This window comes from Spermophilus citellus (genome assembly GCF_964194105.1).
Source record: "Spermophilus citellus genome assembly, chromosome: 6".
Classification (NCBI taxonomy): domain Eukaryota; kingdom Metazoa; phylum Chordata; class Mammalia; order Rodentia; family Sciuridae; genus Spermophilus; species Spermophilus citellus.
Window position 1 is genome coordinate 124,565,836 of NC_138187.1, and position 20,384 is coordinate 124,586,219.

Genomic DNA, 20,384 nt, shown 5'->3' on the forward strand with positions numbered 1-20,384 from the left:
TTTGCTGAAAATTGAGACCTTTGGTTCAAGGCAGGATTACTAATCTCATATCAGTGGAGCAAATGCTCTGTGAGCCCTTGGTTGGCTGAGGCTCTGCTGCTAAGAAAGGGAAGTCTAAATATGGACCATCAACCACGAATATGTTGTTTTTAATTTAAACTTTTATTTCTGAGATAATTGTACACACACATGCAGTTGTAGGAAACATGGGTATGCGACACTTTATGATGGACTTGAGTTTAGAGAAATGATCCTCAGGCCATTTTGTTGTTTTGTGAACATCACAGAGTATATTTACACAAACCTAAAAGGCATCGCCTACTACACATCTAGGCTAATTGGTATAGACTATCATTCCGAGGCTGCAAACTGGTGAAACTACTGAACAATACAGACAATTGTAACATAACTGGTAAGTATCTAAACATAGAAAAGCTACAGTAAAAATACTAGGCAACAGAAAATTTTCAGGTCCTTTATAATCTTTTGGGATCACAATCATATACACAGTCTGTTGTTGACTGAAACATCATTAAGCAATGCATGACTGTAATATGGGGTAATTCCCCCGCAACACCTGCCACCTTTACCCAGTTTCTTTCAACAGTAACATATCACAAAACTGTAGAACAATTTTACAATTAGGATATGAACATTGATACAATTGTCCAAATTTATGCAGATTGCCACAATTTTACTTATCCTTTATGTATGTGTGTTTGCTCTATCCAATTTTTCACAGGTGTGAGTTTGTATCCATCACAGTCAAGAACAGAACAGTTTCATTCCCAAAAGGATCCCTGTGTTGGTCTTTAATAACCACACTGGCCTACCCCTAGAACCACTAATATGTTCTCATTTCTAAAATTTTGTCATTTTAAAAATGTATTATAGGTCCTGGGGTCACAGCTCAGTGGTAGGGCACTTGCCTAACATGTGTGAGGCCCTGGGTATAATCTCTAATACTGTAAAAGAAAAAAAATTATAAATGGAATCATGTAGTATACAACATTTTTGGAATTGGCTTTTTTCCACTCAGCACAATTTCCTGAAGATTCATCCAAGTTGTTGTGTTCATCAGTAGGTCATTCCTTTTTATTGCTGGATATTCTATGATATTCCACTAGTTTAACCATTCATCCACTAAAGAACATCTAGGCTGTTTCTAAGTTTTTTTTAAAATATATTTTTAATTGTAGATGGACACAATATCTTTATTTATTTATTTTTATGTGGTGCTGAGGATTGAACCCAGTGCCTTACATGTACTAGGCAAGCCCTCTACCAGCCCATTTCCAAGTTCTGAGTTGTTATAAATAAAACTTCTATGAACATCTGTGTACAGGTTTTTGTATGAACATAAGTCTTCATTTCTCTGGAATAAATGCCCAGGAGTGCACTTGCTGGATCACATAGTAATTGAATGTGTGGTTTTTATTAAAAATTTTTCAAACTGTTTTCCAGAGTGGTTGTACCACCACTCTTACCAACAATGTCTGACTGATTCATTCTCCCAATCTTCACCAGCATTTGATGCTGTCATTACTTTTTTATTTTAGTGTGTAATATCTCATAGCTTTACTTTGTATTTCTCTATTGGCTGATGATATTGAATATCTCTTCATGTGCTTATGTGCCATCTGTATATCCTCTTCAGTGAAATAGCTTTTGCCTTTTTTAAAAATTGATTTTTTTTTTAAACATTGAGTTTTAAGAGTTCTGTATGTATTTTAGATATCAGTTCCTTTGTTGGATATGTGCTTTGCAAATATCTTCTCCCAGTTGTGGCTTGTCTTTTCATCCTTTCCTAGGGTTTTTCACTGACTCAATATTTTTTTTTTTATTTTGATGAAGTCTAATGTATCACATTTTCCATTTATGAATTATGCTTTAGTTTAAGTCTAAGAACTCTTTGCCTAACCCTAAAGCCCAGAAATTTTTTTTTTTTTTTAAGTTTTATGACTTTACATTTTACCTGCAAGTCCATGATCCATTTTAAGTTCATGGAATATGTTTTAATCTCAGACAAGGAAAACCATTAACCCTTCCAGGGTTCCCAAATGCCATCAGCTTGCCACAAAGTGGCTGATTGTCTCCTTAAAGGATGGTACTTTTTTGGGGGGCTGAGTAACAGTTTCTGTTTCTGGCAGGTTTGATTTTCTACTCTTTCCCCTTCCAGGCCCCTGACCAGTATAGCCATTCACAATGGCCTATGAATCTCTGTGTATTTTTTTTCACCTCATGTGATATCTCTTTCCTCATCAATAAATGACAGATGCACAAAAGCTTTGATAGGAAGATATCTTTCAGGATTGAAATGAAATGGTCTGTAATGCAGTACAAGTCCATTTGAGACTTTACGCATTCATGAACCAAGCCTGGCTTTCTCCTTCTCTTTCAGAAGTTCATAAGAGACCACTCATGTGGCCAAAGGTGTGATCTGAGGGACAGGTGGCAGATGATATGGGTGTCTGGAAGCTACACTGTCTTTTCCAACCTACCCTTAAAATCAACACAGCTTCACTACTATCCAGATGGGAGAAGTAATCATAACTCTTACCAGACTAAAAGAGAAGGAAATTCACTTCTATGTTTTTGTGTGTGAATGGCAAGGTCACAATGTAGAAGTATATGTAAGATTGGAGCTACTGGGCCATCTTTGGAAAATATCATCTGTCAGGGTCTCTACTCTGCTAGTCAGAACTTGAATAATTCTCAGCCCTAATATGAGTTCTAAGAATTTTTTGGTTTATAGCTTCTCAGTAATTGTTTCCTGGGTAGCTGTTCTTTGATTAGCCTTGTGCAGTACCCTGTGCATGATCAGCCAAAGACTCAACAGTTTGCATGGAGCTTTCTCTCCATGCAGTTCCTTCCTCTTTGGCATTTTATTCAGCCAAATTCCCCCCAAATCCAGTCTCTATCTATCTTCTCAACCACTCAAACCCCTGGGTTCTGTTTGGGTTCCCCCTTTGGTTCAACAATCTGAAAATGACTCCACAACTGTGAGCTTGCCTCATTTGTTTCCCCCCCTCAGGAATCACAGGTCTGTACTATCCCTGGCCAGTCTGGAAATCACTGTTTTGTATCTCTGATCCATTTTTTCAGTTGTTTATAATGACATGGTAAGTCCTGCATCAGTTAGTTACTCCTCTTTGGTAGAAGCAAAGCCTGAATACAACTTGGAGATAAAGCCAAAATATTTTGATTATGAGTTGGTTGCACAATGTGAGACAGAAAGATGTGTTAGGGATGACCAAGTCTTTGGCTGAAACTGGAAGGGTGGCATTGCTGTAAGTGGAGGTTGGATCAGATTTTTAACTGGGGGGGGGGGAGGGTTATAATTAGGAGTTTAGTTTTAAACATGTTAAATTTGAGATGTCTGTGAAACAATCAAGAGGGAATGTCAACTTTTCTGTTGAATAAACAAATTAGGAGTTCAGTTAGAAGACAGGCTAGACAAATAAAATCAGGAATTTCAAGTCTGAGTATAGATGGTATCCAAAGTTGAGAGTCTGGATAAGATCATCAAAGACATAAGGGTAGGTAGAAAAGAGAAGACGAAGGACCAATATCTGGGGTATTGCAATATTAAGTATTTGGGGAGATGAAGAAGAACCCTTGAGTTGTTTGTGTCAACTCCCTCACTTAATCTCTTATTCCCAAGATTCTACCCCATACTACCTGCTCAATGAGCCATCACTGGCCATTTTTCTGGCACTGACTTCTGCTGACCTGTTTTTTTCCTGTGGCCACCTACGTCAGGCCTGACAGATCAGTCCCAGAACTTGAAAACTTCTTTAGACAATCCAAATCCTCAGGATCTTCTGAAGTCATTTAAGTTTCACCTGGCTCTGTCAGGACTGATTCTTCTGCCAAAATATAGGGTAGGAATAAGGCAATGGCCTCTGACTTCCAGAGTGAGCAATACCTTGGCCAGAACCCTTTACTAGTCTTTGATGATACCTTTCATGTTGAGGGCTCTGAAAAAGAGGAAATATCAGATTTACCACCCTAGACCAAATGAGTGAACTTTTTTCTTTTTGGCCTCAGATTCTGTCCTGGATAATGTTGCTACATGGATAGATGTATCCATGTTATTGACCTCAAAAAATTAAATATACATTCCAAACATCCCTAGTTTTCTTATAGTAATTAATTATTGGCCTAATACTAGTAATAAATGTTGGCATAATTCATCCAATCACACACCAAAAGGTCTATAAGGTTATTCTTCATAGTGCTATTTATAAAATTAAAAATATTAGAAATTAGAAACTACCTACACAACTAACAATAAAGGACTGAGTAAATAAGATATAGTACATCTATAACATGCACCCATTGAAATAATTTTGCAAGTACAGGGAGATGTTTATGATATATAGTTGATTTACTTTTTTTTCTTTTTACTTAACATTTTAACCAGCCATTCAGTGTGGTATGAAAGAGTACTTTAGCACAAGTGAATTTGAGAACTCCAGGCCGTGATCTCCAGTGATTAATGACTAGGTGGAGAAAGATGAGCCTGCAAAGGAGGCTGAGCAAGAGTGGGCAAAGATATAGAATTGAACAAAAATGGTACTATATCATGAGACAGGGAAGATTTATTTTTTCCTTTTTAAAGAAAAAGAATGATCATTCAATCATTTGACAGTCTCAATGCTGAAGAGCTAAGATGAAGACTTGTTATGTTTTGAATATCCACTAATAAGCTCATGTGATAGAAAATGCAGGAATGTTCAGAGGTTAAATGATTACATTATGAGAGAACTGTAACTGAATAGGTTTTTAAATATTAATCTACCATCCATTTGGTGGATTAAAAGTTTGAATGGATTACTGGGTGGTAAATGTAGGCAGGTAGGGGTGGCTAGAAGAAGTAGATCATTGAGGGTATGCCCTTGGGGATTATTTGCCCTCTCTCCCTCCCTTTCTCTCTCTCTGTTTCTTGGCTGCCATAAATTTACAGCTTCCCCTCACCACACCCTTCTGACATGATCTTCTGCCTCATTTTGGGCCCAGAGCAATGAAGTCAGCCAACCATGGACTGAACCTCTGAAACTGTAAGCCCCAAATAAATTTTTCCTCCTCTAAGTTGTTCTTGTCAGATATTTTGGCCAGAGTGATGGAAAGTTGAATAACACAGGACCAAAAGGTGACTCCTGTATGAAGCAACACTAATGTCACTGATGACCATTGTAAGAGCTGTTTCAGTAGAGCAGTGAGAACTGAGGTTCGATGTAGTGGGTTGAGGAGTCAGTGGGAGGTCAGAGAGTAAAACTAGGGAGAAAAAAATGTTTTTGAGAATTAGAGTATGTAGAGGAAGAAATAGGTGGTAGAGAAGGATGTATGTTCAGGACACTTTTTAAAAAATTAGACTAGGGGTGGGCTTCTTTAAACATAAGATGTATCACTAGAGAAGGAGCAAATTTAGAGAGAGATTTAGAGTTTATGAAACTTAGTTTGTAAAAAGGTGGTAAAGAAAAGGATTTAGAACACAAGTCATAGCATTGGTCTTGGTTATATAGTAGGAAACGAAATGCTTGAATTGTAACAGCAAGAAGGAAGAATGAGAATGTAGGGAGGTTTAAGCACTTGGAAACACAAAGGAAGAACTCAAAGACCTTTGTGGAGAGTAAGTCGGGAGGCAGGAGGACCAGAGGCCTCAGGAGCATGGAGAAGGGTTGAGATGGTTGTTGTTGATAGTAGGAGTGTAAGCCACAAGAGAAATGTAGTACAATTTTCAAGTACCTTTTGGTCCCATGTGGAGTTGGTGACCCTGAATTATGGCAGAATACATCTGACTGGTAGGGTGATTATCTGTGTGCAGACAAGAAGGAAGCAAACAGTTTGATCCTGGGGGGGGTGGGGGTTAGCCAGACAGGAGAGATGAAAATTTCTCCCTACTGCTTGGAGGCCTGGGAGTTGGGGTTGGGCCAGCTGCTCAGCTTTTCTGTGGAAGTCTAGCCAGAAGGCAACAGGAAGAGAGGGTGGCTCTTTTGTTCCCACTAAATAAGTTTCCCTGCAGCTTCACCTTCCAAACACCCTGTCCCTGAGACAGCTGGCTCTTTGGTAGCCTGGCAAATTCCCCATGTAGACAGAGCTCAGTCTCCTTGTACTATTTGCTATTTCTGCAGGCTTGTCAGGAACAATCTTTCCCAGTCTTTAGAAAGGTCTTTTTTATATGTGCTCCTTCTTGATCCATACTGTGCTTGGGAGTACATGGGAAGGACAGGGGTTGGTCCCCCAAGGCAGGTCACTGTTAAGGTCTAGTAAGGACAAAACAGCCTTCTTTAGTGCTTCCAGCTCACTTGATACTCCAATGCCAACACTGCTCAAAAGAAGCCACAGGGCTTCTCTTTCCTCTGGCCCTTGGCTTCTGTGGGAAGCAAAACAGAATGGAGACACTCGTTTTTCTCAGCTCTGGGCTCTTTACCCAAGAAGGAAAAACAGGGCAGCCAAGTTATAATTTTTCAGTATGTAACATTCCTAACCTGGTTGCTGGGCCAGAGTTGGCTCTGGAAAGGGAAGGGCTAGAGGAGGAGGATGGAATAAGTGGTAGAATCAGATTCTAGCTCAGGCACTGGCCTTAGTTATAGCTTCTGCTGCTTGGGTGGACAGAGGATAGAGGCCAAGAACAGGGGTGAGCTGATGGTGATTCTGCTAAATAATGGGAACTGTTCCAAAAGCAAGCCAGTCACCTAACTCCCATCCTGATACATACAGCCCAACGAGGAGAGGCCAACCTGTGTATTCTGTGTGCCCCTACTATCTCTGGCCAGGGAGAATCATTTAAATGAAAAGCCACTGTCTAACTGAAAAGGATTGGCCACTTGCCATCTCAGGGCCTGTTACTTCACCTACAATTTAAAAGCTGAACAAGATGATTTCTAAGGCTCTTTTGACCCTATTTATCTATGATTAGCCTGAAATGATATCAGATTTTAATTGCTTCATGGTCATTAGATCCTAAAGGTCTTAACATATTGATGATAAGTACAGTCCCAGTACTGGTCCCAGGGTTGTGGAGGAAGAGCATAATTTGAGAGGGCTTTGCTTTAAAGAAAAAGTTGAGTCCTGATGACTCTGACTCTACTTTGTGGGCTTCAGTCTCCTCAACTGCAAAATGAGACTCTGAAGGCTAGAAGTGCTTTAAGATCCAATTCTGGTTCTATGTGCTGAAATATCTCTGTTCTCCAGCAATTTTGAGCCCCATTGTATAAATTTACTGAGCTGTCAATTGTTCACAGTGCTCGAGTAGGACATAGTCCTTGTTCTCAAGGAGCTTACAATGTATTTAAAAAAAAAAATAAGTCATGTGCATAGGAAAAGATAACTAGCATACAATTCATACATGACTACATGAGTAATACAGACACCATAACTCAGGATGGCTCTCTTTGACATGTTGCTGGCTGGAGGAAAACATGCATGGGCCATGTCTAGAACTTTCCTCACCCATGGCCTCTTACTTTGTCAGCTCTCAGAAGGGGCATGGTGAGGAGTCAGACACTCTGGGTTCACTTTTGGGTTCACAACGACCTTTAAAATGGGGATAATTAAAAAACTCCCTTCCAGCACTGTTGTAAAAATCAAGTGATATTCTCCATCCAAAGCATTTAGCAAATACCTAACACATGTTAGTGTTCTATAATGATCCCTTTCCCACTCCAACCCCTAAGGAAGTCCAGCTGTGGGAATGTGACAATGGAAGGCTCCAGTAAAGTTGGCTTGGTTTGATTTGACCCTGGTTCAGTGCAAGACCATCCAGTTGGAAGTCTAAGGCCATGTCTAGGTGGAACCCACAGTCACAGAGGTATAAGGAAAAGAACATTGTCTTCCTGTTTTAAAGATGATCCCTGCTGTTTCCATAAAAGATCCAGGTGTGGATGGAGTTTGGTCAGGATGAAAGAAGATCTATACACCAATCAAAGAATGTTGAGGATTAAAGATGAGAAGAAAGAGCCAGAGAATAGGACCAGCATAGGACCTGGAGCTTGCCCAGGGTACATAAGAGTTAATTCTTTCTGCAGTTAGTGTGGAATCTTGCTTCCTTTGTTGAATTTAGTTGTTTAGTTTTAGTAATTACCCAAACTTTTAGAGTTGCTAAAAGTTCAGAGTCACAAGTTCACCCAAGATGAGTTTGGAAATGAACTGATCATAGATGATATAGACCTTAAAATTGTCTTCCTTTAACTCAGTTTACGACATGAAGAGACCTTGAAGCCATGACTGAGTCCCGAGTGTGGACAGCAACTGAATTGATCTCTGTAAGGAGATACATATACAGTGCCATAAAAGAGGATGCTGGCACCAATTTTGTGCCTGTGCTTGTTAATAAAGGTTAAGAGAAGCTCAGGCCTTATGGCAAATAGCACTTGGCACAGTGTCTGGCACTCAGTGGACATCAAACGTTTTTGATAAATGAATAAATGTGTGGTATACACTCACATAATTCAGATTCATTTCTTTAAAAATGGGGATATTATAATCACATGCCTTCCTCCATGTATATAGTTGATATTCCTGATTCACTATTAAAGGCCATTCACCGGGCTGGGGATATAGCTCAGTTGGTAGAGTACTTGCATAAGGCCCTGGGTTCAATCCCTAGCACCACCACCACCACCAAAAAAAAAAAAAAAAAAAAAAAAGACTATTCTCCTTTGCTGGGAGGCTGAGATGGGAGGATCATGAGTTCAAAGCCAGTCTCAATAAAAGCGAGGTGCTAAGGAACTCAGTGAGACCCTGTCTCTAAATACAAAATAGGGCTGGGGATGTGTCTCAGTGGTTGAGTGTTCCTGAGTTCAATTCTTGGTTATCTCCCCCCCCCCCGCTCCCCCCAAAAAGGCCATTCACCTTTGTATTATGTGGTGTGATCTGGGCTCTATGCCTGGCCCCATATGACCTCATATAAATGACCAATCTCTTTCTCCCTCTGTTTAATCTGAAAAGGAGGAGGTTGAATTGGGCACATGGTAAACCTCTTTTCAGACCTGAACTTTTGAGATTATTCTGTGGTTCTGAGATGAGAGGATGTGCACAGTGAGTTCAACCTCCTAGGGACCAAGCTCATGGACCTTTTCCTAGCAGCACTGTGCTGGAGCTACACTGGCCCGTGGTAGTTGAGTCAGGCACCCCAATCGCAGGAATTACCTCCCAGTCGACTTCATAGAACCCACAAGATTATAGCCCCTCTCCATATTCTTTTGTTTGTATTTTTGTATTCACAGTACTAGGGTTTGAATCCATGGTCTGACACATATTGGGCAAGTGCTTACCATTAAGCTATATCCCCAGCCCCCTCTCCACACAATTATAAGCAACGATCTTGTGTTTAAATGAAGAAACTTAAAGAGTGACTTTTTTCTAGTGTGTCCCTAGATCTCAAAGATTTTAAAAAATGCAAATAATCCCTAAATGGATAAGAACCCCCTGAGCATTTCAGAGGACAAATGGAGAAACTTAGGCTTCCAACACTATTGCACTTAATCTGATGAATAAGTCCCAGTTACAATAACAGGGAAAACGAATGAAATTCAGAACAAAGGTCTAAGCATTTCTGTAAATTAACTAGTTAAGAAGGGTGAGTCTGAAACCTTCCGGATGGATCAACTACAAAGAAAAACATCAGAAACTCTGACAGCAGGACAGTAATCTTTGAATCTTCGGCTGAATAGAATTCAACCCAGTTGGGATTACCATGGTGAGTTAGAAAGTTCCCCTGAAGTAATGATGTTCACTTTATCTGATAGAGTAATGTCCCAGACTGTCACAGAGAAGGGGCCAATGTTTATAGCCATAAACAATTTGAATTTTCAGCTGGTACAAACCAGAGGCAAACAAGTAGAGGGTTACCAGCTATAGAGGCAAAAATTCTGCCAGGTTCTAATCACTGCTGTAATGTAAAGTTCATACAATTCAGTGAAAACCACTTAATCCTTCTGGATTCCAAATTCCCTTATCTCATAATGGTATTTAATATGAGAGAAATTGAATTCCTAGGAAGAAATCCCAAGGAATTTGTAGGATTTACTTTTCAAGAATAGGCAGGTGGTATATAGGAAATTAAGATATTAATGGAGACTCGGAGGCTAGACTTGGGGGACCTGAGTGGGTTTAAGGAATATTAGAGGGTTAAGGCAAGCAGACCTACTATTCATGAGCCATGAGTATCTTCAGGGCAGTCTTCAGATCTACCTGTTCAGCAGAAATTAATCCAAAGACTTTCCTTAAGGTTTTCAGGGTCAGTTAGCTAATTTCCAGAACAATGCTCATGGGTCACAGGTTTGACCTTTGTGTTTATTCGATGACTAGTGTCTACTCTGTAGTAGACTGAGCCCTAGCCATAGCCATCAGAGACATGTGTATCACTGGGGACATACAGGGGATTGCTGGGAGTTATTATGGCATCTCTGCCTTTGGAAAGCAGCTCATGGTACAGTCTGACACACTCCATCTTGGGTTTGGAACAGAATGTTTGCCATGTCTTTGTCACTTTATAGTAATTTTAAAAGAACATGTAAGCAGAGAAAGAAAGCAGGGTTTACTCCTAGGGAACTTCAGGTTGAGAAACTAGCCCAGTTGGGATGCCCAATTAGACTGACTAAGTGAGTCTCCTTCAGGAAGAAAGGACTCAGAATCCCGTCTCCTCCCTCTCAGGTCCTGCCTCTTTGGGCATCTCAGCAAGTACCCACAGGGCTGGTCATCTGGGTTGCCAGTGAGAGCTGTCACCAAGGATCAGGCACATAGAACTAGAGAGCTGTGCCTTTGACGACAGCTCCCAAAATAAGGTGCCAAGCCCTACTTCTCACTTTCTCCTTGTGCCCTGGGCACTGCTGGCACTGTCTTTGGAACCATTACTCAGCAGCCTGAATGCAGAAATAGGGCGCTGAACTGACTCAGGAGGCCCTGGGTCCTTCCTGGGGCAGGGTCCTGCAAATGTATATTCAGTACTGCAGTGGGGGGCCCAGGAAGGGCTGTTGGAGACTCAGCCTGGCCTCCCACTCCCTGCAGGGCAGTATCCTGTTACCAGGACAGCACTTCCCAGTTAACGCTCTCTGGGCTTTTGCAGGTTCTCTATGCCCCTGAGCTGCATGGCATCTGCTGTCTGGTGAACACCATTCCTCATTCCTACATCCTTTCACCACACATTCCTTCAACTTCTCATCCTAAAGGAAAACCTGCACCCCCCGGCTTTCCAGTGTTCTTCAGGTCAGGAGAACATACTGCCCTGCTCCATTCTCCTATCATTTCTCCATACCCTAGCTTCTCCACCCTGTTCTTCAGCACACCATTCCATTATTTTGCCATCCCTGTCCACTCAACTGTCCCCTGGTTTTCAGCCCACCACCTTCTTGCCTTCCTCAGTGGCTTAATAGCTGACTCACAGCTTTCCTGGCCACTTCATTCCCTACCACCTATTTTTAACCCTTCTCAGACCCTGGCTTCATACTGCTTTTTTTTTTTTTTTTTTTTAAAACTTCGAATGACCCAAAATTCTGCTCAACCTGTCCCTGACTGTGATACTTTGGACATAGGCATCAGATGGCCCATGCTATCACAGTCCTACTCTCACCATAATCCACTTAACTATTTTTACCTGTCTGCCTCAGGTACTTATTTCCCACCTGCTTTTCCTTCCTGAAATCTTTAGTTGAATCTTCATATCTGGTTGGGACCCCTTGGCTTCTTGTGGATCCCCCATGCTTTCATTCTTCCCTAGGTCCCTCCTTGATGACTTCCTACCTCGGGTGCTCCCTGTTTCCTTTGGCTGTGCTCCCAGATTCCTGAGCTAGGCTAGAAATGTACAAGCTCTCTGGTGCCTCAGCTCTTGCTCATTCCATTAATACCAGGTGTGTCCGGCTCTTTTCCCCACTGTTTGCTCTTTAAGTTAGGGATGTTAGCACCCCAGAATAATTAATTATGCTATTATTAGCTATTGTTGTTAATCTCTTACTGTTACTAATTTATAAATTAGATTTTATCACAGGCATGTGTGCCTAGGAAACCATACATAGGTTCAGGTAATACAGGCATTCATTTGGGTCATGGTGTATATTCCCTATGGATGGGGCGGGGGGACTGTGGCGTTACTTTTCCCATTTTTCATGACGACACTGGTACTCAAAGAGATTAAGTAACTTGTACAAGGTCACAGAATCAGGGTATGGCAAAGTCAAGATGAGGAAATCTGGGTTGAGAAACTGTACTATGTCTCATCATCACAACTCTGTGAAGTTTGTTATTTTTTTAAGAGCAGCTTAACAATCTTTTTTCTTGGTCCTAAGCATGGAACCCAAGGCCTCCCACATGTCAAGCAAGTGCTATACCACTGAGCTACATCTCCAGCCCTTTTTTATTGTGAGACAGGGTCTCACTTTAGTGAAATTGTGATTCTCCTGCCTCAGACTCCTGAGTAGCTGGGACTACAGGAATGCACCACTGTATCTGGCTCAGCAATCTTTTCAGTTATCCCTTGTTAATTCCTAATTGTGTGTATATTTCACTTCTATTATTTCTGAAGTAATGCTTCAGAAGTCCTGGCAGGCTTCAGGAACCTCAGGGCATCCTTCGTTGTCCCTTTCTTTGTGGTTCAACTGTTATTTGCTCCCAGATGAGCTTCCCTCAGGACTTTCTGCATCATAACTCTAGATCCCTTCAACTGTTTAGCTAGGCAGCAGTGTTCCAGTCCCTACTCACCAGGGAAGGAAGATGTCACTGCAATTCTCATGAGGGTTATTTAAAGCCATTTCCATGCGAACTCGCTGTTATAGGATAGAACTTAAATACCTCCTCTGTCACTTAACTAGCTTCCATTGGTAAATGATTTAAACTTGAAGAGGTTTAATATCTTTATTTATAAAAAGAGAATAATAATAATTCCCTAAGGGTTGTGGGTTTTTTGTCTCTCCTGTGATGTTGGGGATCAAGCCAAGGACTTTGTGCATAGTAGGCAAGCACTCTACCTCTGAATTACATCTCCAGTCCACGAGGGTTGTTTAATTATTAAAGAGCCTAGATGTATACAGTCGGCACATATTAATCATCCTAAATGTTTGTTCCTTTTCCTTCTCTTACTTGAACACATATCTGTGTCTATTCATTTTCTTCAGATGACTTCAAATACATTTTGGGCGAATACCTTTGACTTTTCTTATCTCTAACAAAATTTTCTCATTTACACTACAACTTTCTGAAAAATGAATTAGCACTTTTCAGGCAGCCTTTGTCAGAACCTTTGTCAGAGTAATTATATTTCTTCACATCTATTATAAAATAGTTGGAAATGTATTTTATGTTATTTTCTATAACATATCATGTAATATTTTAAAATACTCAATATAACATATTCTCTGTAAAACAAAATATCTTCATATATATGTGTATTTTTTCTTTTTTGATACTGGGGATTGAACCTAGAGTTATCTACTACTAATCTACATTCCCAGCCCTTTCAATTTTTATTTTATGGCATGGACTTTCTAAGTTGCTCAGGCTGGCCTTGAACCTGTGATCCTCCTACCGCCCGAGTAGCTAATATTACAGGTGTGAACCACCACAACCAGCTCTAATATATATTGAGAGAATATGTTCTCTATATTGTTTTAAAACATACATTTATTTGTGAAATCTTTTTTTTTTTTTGGGGGGCGGTGCTGGGGTGTGATATCAGGGATTGAACTCAGGGGCACTTGACCACTGAGCCACTTCCCCAGCCCTATTTATATTTTGTTTAGACAGTGTCTCACTGAGTTGCTTAGTGCCTCGCTGTTGCTAAGGCTGGATTTGAACTCATATCCTCCTGCCTCAGCCTCCTGAACCGCTGGGATTACAGGTATGTGCCACGGCGCCTGGCTTTCTTGTGAAGTTTTTTAAGTATTGTTATTAGTGCACTTTAGTTATACATAAAAGGGGGTTTCATTTTGAATAGATTCATACATTTATGTAATATAATGTACTCCATTTCAATCCCTAATACTTCTATTTTCTCTTCCTTTCTCTCTTTCCCATTCTCCTTCCTGTACTCTACTGGCCTTCCTTCTTTATAATGATTTTTTAACTGGTGCTTTAAAGATATATATAAAGGTAGCATTCACTGGGGAATATTTATATATGTACATAGCATAATTTGAATTTTTTATCTTAGAAAAATACAGTTTCTTTGTATCTGAGAAATAAGTAACCCTTCTTTCCTCAGCAAAAACTACTTTAAAAAATTATAAAATATGTTTCTTGTAGAAAATCTGGAAAATACAAAGAAATAAAATTAATAAGTGACTTGTGATTCTTACTAGTAATACGGTATATTTCAATACATGAGTATATAAGTCATTTATACCTTTGGAAACAAAATTATCTGTGACTTCTTTTTATTATTTTGTGGTGTTAGGGATCAAACCCAGGACCTCCCACATGCTAGACAAATGCTCTAGCTCTGAGCCACATTTCTAGCCTTCATTATAATGTTTAAGCAAGGCATTTATAGGGCTGAGTGGAAGGAAAGCTTAAGTAGGAAAATTTGTGACCATTTCCTGTAGGAAGTAGAGGAGGGTCTGAACTGGATCTTAAGAATGAGGACTTTAAAGGCATAAGGTAGGAAAACTATTCCAGGTAGAGGAAGCACCTGAACAAAGGCAGGATAGTAAAGTATTAGGAGAATGGCTAGTAGATCAGGACTGGGATGCAAAAAAAGTATGGGATACCAGAATGCACTTGGCCAACCATCTATCTACTTTTGTGACTCTGAGCAAATTGGTCAACTTCCCCCAGACCCATTATTTCTATGGTTTGTTTCTGTCTCCATTTGTTGGTGGAACTTGAGAAAAGAAGATACAAGAGTAAGAAAGGATGCTGGGCACCATGGCACGTGCCTATAATCATGCTCAGCAATTTAGTGAGACCCTAAGCAACTTGGTGAGATCCTGGCTCAAAAGTGAGCTGGTTGGGCTGGGGTTGTGGCTCAGTGGTAGAGAACTTGCCTAGCAAGTGTGATGTACTGGGTTTGATTCTCAACACCACTTACAAATAAATGAATAAAATAAAAGTCCACCAATGTCTTAAAAAAAAAAAAAAAAGAGCTGGGGATATATGTAGTTTAGCAAAGTGTCTGTCTCTGGGTTCAACCCCTAGTTAACCCCCACCCCCGAAAAAAAGAATGAAGAAGAAAAGTGCATGATATGGAGCTTTAAATCTCCATTTGTTGGTCTACCCTGCTTACATGAAAATCCCAAACCCATGTTTGAACTACAGCATGATTTGCAGAAGGCACAGTTCTTTTTAAACTGAGTGAACATAGTGTATACATAGAGTCAACTTAGTTCATCCTTCTGCTTTGAGGGAATAGAAGACTCTTCTTTTCCTTAGAAAGTATCAAGAAGATCCCACAGGCCCCCTAGTAGCTTATTCCCTTTGAATTAACTTTAATTATCAAGTTTATCTAGAATCCTTCCATGTTTACCTCTGACCTTTCTTCTCTAGAAAATTATCTGATTTCCATTCCTCTAAAAAAAAAAAAAACTTTGAAAACATTGTGAAACATAAAATGTTACAGAAAAATGTATAAAATACAAATGTAAGCTATAATTACACAGCAAATACCCATATAACCACCAACCAAGACAAGAGACAGAAAAACCCCTATAAAGTCCCCCATATTACTTCCCAAGCACAACCTTCTAGAGGGAAACACTGTTTTGAATGATATTTAATAATAATCAGATCTTTGTCATTTACCATGTCCTTCAATGCTAGCTTAGTATTGTTTCCCTTTAACATTTGATCTGCACTACATCAAAAATCTATAACTTTGATTTTAAGAGTTTCATAAAGCCAAGTGTGATGGTACATGCCTATAATCCCAGCTATTTGAGAGGCTGAGGCAGGAGGATTGCCAAGTTTGAGGCTAGCCTGGGTAACTGAATAAGGCCCTGTTTCAAAATTAAGAAATTTTAAAAGGCTGGGGTATATAGTTCAGTGGAAGAGTGTTTGCCTGGCATGCAAAAGAAAGCTCTAGGTTAAATCCCCAGTACTGCACTCCACCCCACCCAACCCAAATCATAAATTTGACTTTATGCAGGAAGAGGAAAGAACAGGCAGCATCCAGGAAACCTTCAGGTTTAGTGCAATGATGGTACTAAACACTCAGTTCACCCCTCTTTGGGGGGGGGGGGTATGGCTAGTTAGGGTAGGCATGTGAGATGATACCTGTAGCCACAGAATACAGAGAGAAATAACTAGTCCATGTGCGAATAAAACCCAGAACCCCGGCTTCACACATTACTCATATCTATTAGTAAAGAGGAAAGCAAGAGGATGATACCACAGGATAATCCAAATCACAAGCCACTCTAGGGAGATGAGAAGTGTTTAACACAACCTCCTTAAGTTATTCATGTTTATTTCCTCTTGTCTTCTGGTCAAAATATATATATATATATATATATATATTTTTTTTTTTTTTCCCCCTTTGGGTACTGGGGATTGAACCCAGGGCTACTTTACCACTGTGTTACATACCCAACCCTTTTTTTTTTTTTTTGGGGGGGGGGACAGGGTCTCACTAAATTGCTCGAAGTCTTGCTAAGTTGTGGAGGCTGGCCTCAAGCTTGCTATCCTCTTGCCTCAGCTTCCTGAGTTGCTAGGATTACAGATACATGCCACCATACCTGGCTCCAGTCAACACCTTTGTGAAAACATGGATGTTTGGACTCTTAGTCTACTGCCTATAAAGCTTTCTAAATCCAAGAAGGCTTTTGAGGCAGTGACATTTCCAATCTGAAATTAATTGTTGGTCTAAATTTGGACCCATTAGAGAAATGCCAATGACCACTGGGTTTTAATTTTTTGTTTCTGAACCACTAGTAAGTATTTTACAGTCACATTTAATAAATCCTCTTATTAATCTTCTTTTAAAATAATTCTTGAAATGTTTGAGCCTATTGCAGGGGATGGGAAAAAAAGTAGAAGTAAAATTAAGAGTGGTGCTGAATGATTATTGAGTGATGTGGTCTGACAATATTTGCTAACTCCATGTCAACATAGCAAAGCCAGATGGTTTAGTTTTTTTGTTTGTTTCAGTAACATTATCTGGTAACATGTTGCTAAAGAAATGGGCTAACTGGTATGACTTTTAGACCTCAACTTTAAAAATAAGGAAAGCTTTCAACAGAAAAAAAAAAAAAGCCTGTAACATTGGCACAAATTCACTGCCTATGGTGGCAAGATATATCATGGCAATAATGCATGACATAGGAAACTGCTCACCTCCTGGTGGTCAGGAAGTGAAACAGGAAAAGGTTGGGGTCCCAATATCCTCTTTTCCCCAATGACCTAACTTCCTTCTAGTAGGCCCTACTTCCTAAAGATTCAGCCACTTTCCAATAGTGTCACCTAAGGGACAAAGTCTTCAATGCCTGGCCTTAAGGGGACATTTAAAATCCAAACCATAACATTTTGAAAAATTATAGGTACTCTAAGCAGCAACTGAATAAGTTCCTGGAGAGAATAGATTGCACCTAAAATAGCACTCGCTACTTAATAGCTGCTCCAAACAACTTCACTCAAGTGACTTAAAAGTCTGATCTGTTTCTCTTAAATGCTGACTTTTGCTTATTGAAGTGCCATAGATAAAGTGACTCCCTTGACAACTAAAAATAAAGGGAAGAACTCTTTGCAGACCAGGTGCCATTACCTGGCACCCAGGTAATGAATAAATGTTAGCTGAACTGAACTCCTTCTAATCAAAGGCATTTTGAAATGTGCTATTGCTATTCATATTCGACAAAATAGTTTAAATACAAACTGTTTAGAATGGCAAAAGGGAAAGGGGCATGTGGCTAGTTAAGGAAATTAAAAAGAAATAGAGAATAAATGGAATATTAAAACTTTGACATTAAAAATAAAGAACCTTGTTATATATGCTTGAAATCTCCTTTCCTGGCTTAGCAGGGAAGGGAGAGGGATGAGCTTTTAGGATCAAACAAGCCTATTCTTTAATCATATAACATCTCTTATTTTTGTGGCATGTGTTTGCTATAGGGAAACTGATATGAACAAGCTGCTTAACATGCTCAGGTAATTTTTTAAAGGCTGAATTTAAACTTCTCAGCATGCATTCAAATATAGCTCACAAATAAAACAGATTTTCTATCACTTAGGACAACAAAATGGTTACTGTCTAACAAGTTAGGCTTGTATTCCTGGCAACAGATCTAGTAAAGCATTAAACTCACCTCAAGTTCAACGAAATATTGTTTGGCTTACCAATAACTTCGAACCAATGAACTTAAAGGACTAATGCATAATGCAGGTTTCCCCATAATTTCCAAGGATTTCATGAATAAACTGGTTTATCAGTAATATGGCATGATCCAAATGAAAGGCAAGCAAAGAATTACCATCCGAAAAGCAGTGAGATCTACTGATAAGCAATAGCTCAAATGGGCCTGCATTCAGCCCTTAGAACAGAATTATGAAGCAGAAGCCGCTTGTGCTCAATTACTAGAGAGGACATCAATTCAGTCTTTCTAGTACAGTGTTCTCATCCAGTCTAGACACATTTGTAAACTGTTGCCTACATTATCTAGCTGTGGAACTGATTCTGTCAGACTAGTTGGCCTTTCCTTTAAAAGGAGCGTAGAAGGAAATCAGACCCTCTTAATACTAGGAAAAGCAGGAAAAGACATACAGTACATGTGTCTGCAATGATAAGCTCTCAAGCAGATGTTCAATAGGCATATGACCTATGTAAGAACATGGCCAGTAGGCTAACTTTAAGTTGAGGGTTAAAGCAACACGCACACACAACTTAAAAGTGGGCTGTATTCATCCATATTGCATTTAAAGTTTAAAAAAAATGCCTTCTATTCAGTGTGTCCCAAAAATCTCAGTGCAATTTTAAGATATTAGAGATGGGGATGAGTGTGGAAAGCTGACCCCTCTCTCAACCCCTAAAAGAAGGGTAGCTACAAGTGGTCTTGAGAAATTATCTAAAATGTGCAGCCCAAAATAAAAGAGACATTTTAAGGGGCTAGCCAACCTTCAAAAAATTAAGTTAGGGGCCTCTGTTGAATAACCAAAAAGAAACTCTAATACAGCATCATAGTAATAGTGCTTGGAATGTGTTCAACTGGAAAAGTTTGGGCTGGAAATACTTGTTTAAGAAAAAAAACTACATCACCCCACCCTCCTTTACCAAGTAATCCAAGCCATCTTAAACTTTTATCATCTGACCACCACGCAAGATGTATTTCATTAAAAATTCTTTCAGTTTGAACTACATCATCTCCATGAGAATAAACAAATTTTATTCAATGAACAAGTAGAAGGGATTCTTGAATCCTACTATAGTTCTTTGGTGTGGACTTATAGTTTTTCTGTAAAAAGTTCAGAAAAGGATATCAGATAAAGTAAAAGGCTTTATTATTCAGGATCAGCTCAAAGTCTGACACTGACACAGGCAGGGATAATTATTATCTCATTACATTCGATCTTTGGCACCCATTTGAAGTACTAGTTTTCCAAGTGGGACATGTTACACCCAAAGGCTCTTGGCAGTTTCTGACAGCCACATTTACCCCAATTTCACTCCATAGTGCTGCCAGAAGATGTGCAGACACAAACAAAATCATCTACTTTACTGATCCTTTTCCAAGGATTTCCCTCCACTCTCCACACTGGTTTTCAAAGCAAGAGAGTTAACACTGGCATACTTTCCTAACACTCAAAAATTAAACACTAAATATAAGCAGATTTCTTAAATACTCAGTTAAGGCTATGGTGTGCTTGGTTTTGACTTTCCTTTACTCTGACTTCTCTTTATTTTTTTTCCATAGAGAATCTATATTTAACCTATGTGGTCCTGGTGGTTACAAGCTTAATTTACAATTGCAAAACAATCAAAGAGTCTGCATTAAGAATAGTTTTTAAAACCTTTACAAAAGTAGGAATAAAGTCTACACAGTCCTCTTAGATACTAATAAAATGAATTTCTTGTAACTGGAAGGAGAATCCCTTCCAAGTACAGACTAAATTCATAAAACTTCTTTCCATGAGGGTAAAAAGTGGCAATATGTAAAATGATGGTTCATTTAAAAATAAACAACGCACAATTGTTTTAAGGGAAGAAATGTTAAGGATATTTTGCATATTATTTAGAGTTAGTTAATTAAATCCAGAGGAAGTTTCATGTTTTTTTTTGTTTTTTTGTTTTTTTTTTTTGGCTCAGGGCAATACTAAAAGGCTGTTGCTTTTATGAACATGAAGAGAAAGATTTCATTCTTCAGATTCTTGATTTTTGGTTCAGAGCTATCATATTTTATAGAAATACCAATAAGAAATTGTTACCTTTTCTTTAATTTTTAAAAAGATGCAGCCCCTAGTGC

General features: G+C 39.3%; 1 protein-coding gene across 1 annotated transcript in view; it reads right to left on the reverse strand.

Moving 5' to 3' along the window:
- Window positions 1-233: 233 nt before the first annotated feature.
- DTL (denticleless E3 ubiquitin protein ligase homolog) overlaps window positions 234-20,384 on the reverse strand; it is a gene marked incomplete at its 5' end in the record, with an annotated part of 60,118 nt that continues 39,967 nt past the window's right edge. The window contains one exon of the mRNA XM_081297095.1: window positions 234-3,980. The remainder of the gene's footprint in view (window positions 3,981-20,384) is intronic.